The sequence below is a fragment of the Uloborus diversus genome, chromosome 6 (genome assembly GCF_026930045.1).
Source record: "Uloborus diversus isolate 005 chromosome 6, Udiv.v.3.1, whole genome shotgun sequence".
Classification (NCBI taxonomy): domain Eukaryota; kingdom Metazoa; phylum Arthropoda; class Arachnida; order Araneae; family Uloboridae; genus Uloborus; species Uloborus diversus.
The window spans coordinates 121,303,986-121,309,985 of NC_072736.1; positions in this window are offsets into that span (position 1 = coordinate 121,303,986).

Below are 6,000 nucleotides of genomic sequence, written 5' to 3' on the forward strand. Positions count from 1 at the left end.
ATGTTGTGAAAATTTTTTCGAATTGAAGTACCTTCATAAGTTTTATTGCTCTTAAATTAATTTTGGTGTCAATGTCAGGACGTTTTCACTTGCTCAACCTTCTTTCCCCCATCCCCCCGTCCTCCTCAGTGGCTATGCTCATAGTTTGATTAAGTAAATATAATATAAAATAATTGGGATATTTTTTAAGTTTGAAGTATTTTTTTATCTAGCAAGTTTTGGGTGTCAACCACCAGACGGATGACACTGGGGGGGGGGGGGGGGGATGTAAACAACTTTTACTCAGCCTGAAACCTTGTAATAATTTTGGGCCTTCTGATTGGTCAGCTGACTCAAACTTGTTGACCATGTTTTCCCCAATGCAACGGATGTGCACACATTTTTGTCCTCAGAAGTTGTGGATTCACAGTTGAAAGTTTTTAATATCTTCCCTTCTAATAATACTGTATTACCCTGCATTATCTGGCATGCCGGAAAAAAGCGAGGTTGACCAGCAGGCCGGTAAATTCGAATTTTCCGGCATGCCGGATAATTTCAGGTTTATTTTGCAATAAAACAAAAGCAAATTTCCCCATTCAGTTCCAATTGTGTATTGCATTTAATACGTGCTTGTTATTTATGGTAGGTCATTATTAACGGATTTAATTACATGCCAATAACGGAACCAATTCAAAAGAAATCATTGTTACTGCGATTCGTTCATAGTTTTTTCAAATAAATTATATTAGGTTCCTTTTAGAGAAGAGTCGAGTTAAATTTTTATTTACTGAATAGTTATGGTAAATTCTTTAGCACTGGCTTAGGTGCGGTGATTCACTGATTAAATGCTTGCTTAGTTATAATTTATTTTTTTAAATAAAATTATGCTTAATTAATAATATTTTTCTTGTTAAAACAACAAATGACATTGTTAGTTAATATTTTTACGAAATTAAACTGATTATTAGTACTAATAAATATGTATAAAACTTATATTATTTTTTAAGCTGAATATATATTCAAGTGCTATTGAAAATCTGGTAAATTTTACGGCATGCTGGATAATACGGGGTAACACGGTATCTAGAAGACCTTGTTTCAAAAGGAAACAATAATTTAAATATGCAAAAAAAAAAAAAAAAAAAAAAAAAAAAAAAAAAATCTAAAAAAGATGAATGACGTTTTTACGTGGTTACCAATCAGCAGTCTCTAAATATTTACTTGTTCTCTATCAAAGTAAAAGTTGCTTATATGCCACCCGGGGCGAACTACCCTCTTTGTCCACCCGTTATGACGCTACTGCGTATACTTAATTAATTATACGCAATCAAAATTTTATTTTTTTATTGTGAGATTTCCAGCTTTCATTTTCCGTGGCTTTAACTTAAATAACTCTGCATTCTGCAATGCCTTAATTCACGAAAGAAAAGGAAGATTCATTGCACGTGTTGCCAAAAGCGACAACTGTCTTCTGTGGAGACAAATGGAATGCGCAAAAGATTACGATTAAATCTCAGAGTACGGAAAGTGTTCAGAGAGACATCTGGGAATAGAAAAGCGATGAAAATATCTTTGACTAATGGGAGAAACAGAAAGAAGATAAAAGTTCAACATAAAGATAATACTTCTTTTCAAAGAATATATTTATTAAAAATATATATTCTCCATCTTGCGAAAGTAATATCATTCTTATTCATTTGCTTTGTGCTTCGTTTATTTTAGCGTTCAGAATTTGTTAATTTTACCAGCATCTGTGAACACTGCTGTGAATAAGTTGCAATTTTAATACCAAAAGTTTTGAACGCAATTTTATCTTATAAATTTGGCATCTTTCTCGAATGGAAAATAAATGCGATTGCGGAATAAAGATGGTACTAGTAGCTCTAATATGTGCTGCTATACATAATTATTTACAAAAACCTTTCAATGTAAGACTACCTAGGTTTGGGACTTGGACCGTGACATACTCAAAACTAAAAAAAAAAAAATCTTGCATTCAGTACCTTCTCACTGATTCCATTATTTCGTTCGTCAAATGGATCATTTTTCACATTTCGTGTTTAAGTCGAATCTAACTCATTTAGCCTTTTCGCTGTGTGTATTTATTTCATTTCATAACAATATATTGTTCGATTGTATTTCGTACACAAATTCTTCGATTTTCTTAGTGTTATTATATATGGTAAAAAAATTGCATAAAGAGAAATGGACTTGATGGGTATTTGCTTACCACTTGAAGCATTATATTTTACTACAATGACAATAAAAATTAAAACAGTGCTTTCTTCTTCCCCCGATCCTCACTTTTGTTACTTGCAAAGTGTTTTTTTTTTTAGTTAATTGTTTATCATAATATTTTATGTATAAGCTACTATATTTTGGTGACTTAATGGATAAGACTTTTAACTGGAGGGTACCTAGTTCGATGTAAACTGATTAAAGATTCTAAGCGTTCGTTATAAGGTTCATGTTAAATTTGTCAGGGCCACAGAATCCTTCAAATTTTCATTCTCAATCATCACTTCTAAGTGAATTTGAAAATAAACAATCAACAGCTTACAAATAAACAACTTACTTTGGAGACTAACTAATATGCTCAGCTGGCCACTTTTTGAAAATTAAACCTACGGCAGATAATTATTACTTTATTGATTTTTATTTTATTAACAAAACAAGTCATTTCTTTTCGCTTAGTTTGTGATATAAAAATTTTAAGTTCCCACATAGTATTCCCTATCACCAATGGATAAGAAAAGTCACTTTCCTCTTCGATTCCCCTTCCTCAAGAACTTGCAAGCGCAAGCTCCCGCTTGTGGCCCTTGCAAAAGATTTGAGTGCATCTTGTGGTTAGACAGAAGAAAAAGAAATGCAAATGAATGAAATTTCACGTAGGTCTCATACGGCAATTTTTTTTCCGCAACTTGCCTTTTAGTGTAGGGCCTTTTTGTTTTCGTAAAAAAGAAGGAGTCTTGAACAAAGCAGCTAGCTACTCATGATTGAAAAGTGACTACTAGACTCTATACCTTCCACTGGCGACTAACTAAAAATTTGAGTTTAAAGGTCTAACTCTAGGAACGCTGGATCAGGGGTTTCTCATGCACTGGTTTGAATAAAAAAAAGAGCTCTCTTCAGGGCTCCATCCAACAGGTTAACCCACGTGTAGGGGTAGACAAGAACGTGGACTGCTGTGTAGTTTATGTAAGCTACCGTAAAAGGGAGCTACTTGAGCCTCCAGGGGCTACTTGAACCCATGAGAAAAAAGTGTTTAAAATCCGTCTTGGTCCTTTATAACTCAATGCATAGACTTAAAAAACTTTCTCCATGACAGATAGCATTACTAGGTAGAGGCTGGAGCATGAAACAAAGTTTCTGCTATTCCAGCCTTTTTCTGATTGAGGTTATGGTTGCAAGTTGTCTTAACAGTTGTTTTTTATGTCTGCAGACTTTCACATGTAAGTTTATGGAAACATCCGATATCATCAAGGTCAAGATTGTTTTATGTTTGCATTCTATTTCATAATAAAATAACAGTGTTTTAAGGTTATAGCTATATCAGAATAACTAATATAAGTTAGTAAAAGTGCCCTGGTTACCTTAAAATAGGGCTACTTGAACCCAGCGTTCAAACAGCCCCAAACCACATTTCATCACTAAATTATGTTAAGTAAAGTTTGTAATCTTTTTTAAAACGAGCTGATGTGTGCATTACATGACTTCCTTTTACTCCAATTTAATGTCATTTCCCCATTATTCGCTATTTTAATGTGATTCAATTGTTTACTCTCTAAATATCTCCAACAGTGGCCAAATTAAAACCAAATTAAAAAAAAAAAAAAAAAAAAATCCGCCAACTTTGTCGCCAAGTTGGCGACAAAACTTGGCGACCAAAAGACTGGCGATATATCGCCAAGTGTCCGACAAATTCTAACACCACTTGAGTTCACATCGAAATTAACGATGATTTCCCCCCAGAAAGGGGCAAAAGACCCCCATTAGGAACATCCGAATGCAACCAAAAGGGATGGTGCACAACTAGGCCCCACTAGGAATCTATGTACTAAATTTCAGCTTTCTAGGACATACCGTTTTTGAGTTATGCGAGATACATACATACACACATACGCACATACAGACGTCACGAGAAAATTCGTTGTAATTAACTCTGGGGTCGTCGAAATGGATATTTCGGGTGTCTGTAGGTTCTTAGGCATTTATCCACGTCTGGTCGGGTCGAAAAAAAAAAAAAAAAAAACTCAACATTCGTTCGGAGGTGAGAAAAATTGAAATTAAGGCTGATTTTTGAGTGAAAATTTTTTCGCGAATACAATACTTCCTTTTTTGTAAAGGAAGTAAAAAAGAGGATAGTTACTATTTATACCCGTTTTTTGCAGATCTGGGGATTAAAAGGGTCCAAAAGTAAAAGAGAACCCATTGAAGTAGGAAATAGTGCGGATCATTAAGAGGAAAATTTATAATTGTGTCCAGATTCAACGAATTCCGCAGAAATGTCAGAGAATGGCATGAGCCCATTTTGAATTAAATATATCAAATCTAAAAAAGGAAATTAAAAAATCGTTCACAAGACAAGCCTGGACATTTCAATTGGTTTTAGCTGTAGTTAGATCACGTTTCTATTTAAAAAATTATGTTTGCTTAAAAACATGTTTTTATGTATACGTTGATTTTATATCAATTTATATAAAAATTTGCAATTTATATAAATAGTTTGCTCACTTGAATGTTCGTTTTGAGTTTATTTTTCAAAATCATTGGTCTTTCTTGATACCAATAGCTGTTTTATAACTTTTCCTAATGGATTTGGTGATTGAGCCCAAGTTGCCCCAGCGCGGAGCTACTTGAACCCAATTTTTAAAAATAGAAAAAATATATAAAGAGTTAAAATTGTTGTTTGAAAAGGCTATATGTGGCAGCAGAACGTCTGAAAATTGTAAAAAACAAGGTTATCAGTTCACATTATGAATTTAACAAAGCATTCAGTGTAAAACTCGGAAAAAATTATGAAATTTCTGGTCCAAGTGGTCCTAATTTACGTACATTTTTTTCTTTTAACGGAATTAGTCTATTTTTTACGAAATTGAAACAGCTTAAGAGTTACGGAATAGGAATAAAACTCTTATACTTATTTAAAAATTTTAAAACTTAATATGTTTAAAATATTTAATTAAAAAGTTAAACGTAAAGGTAAAATAATTAAAAATCATTTGAGTTACTGCATGCTTCACATTTGCATGAAGAAACGTTTATTAATCGCAAAAATCATGGTAATTAAAAAAAAAAAATATATATATAGTGCCACGAAAATTTTCACGACAAGATCATCAAAGACAACAGAACAAAAAGTAGCTTTAAAATCAGTTTCGTCTTAAATAAGTATTCTTTTCGCTTTGATTATTTTTTAAAACACGTTAACTGAAATTTACTTGATATTAAGCTCTTTATTTTTACTTCCTTTTTTAAAAAAGGAAGTTTTGTATTAGCGAAAAAAAATTCACTCAGAAATTGGCCTTAATTTTCACTTTGCTCACCCCTGAATGAGTGTTGAGTTTTTTTTTTTCAACCCGACCACACGTGGATAAGTGCCTAAGAACGTATGAACCCCCGAAATATCCATTTTGACAATCTCCGAGTTAATTACAACGAGTTTTTTCGTGACGTCCGTATGTACGTATGTATGTATATGCGTATGTGCATATATATGTCGCTTAACTAAAGAACGGTATGTCCTAGAAAGTTGAAATTTGATACGTAGACTCCTAGTGGGGTCTAGTTGTGCACCTCCCTTTTTGGTTGCAATCGGGTGCTCTTAGGGGGGTCTTTTACACCTTTTTGGGGGAAATCATTGTTCATTTCGATGCAAACTCAAGTGGCGGACACTTGGCGATATATCGCCAGTCTTTTAGTCACCAACTTGGCGACAAATTTGGCGATTTTTTTTAAAAAATGTGTTTCAATTTGGCCACTGTTGGTGATATTTAAAGAGTTAAGTATTGAATCACATTA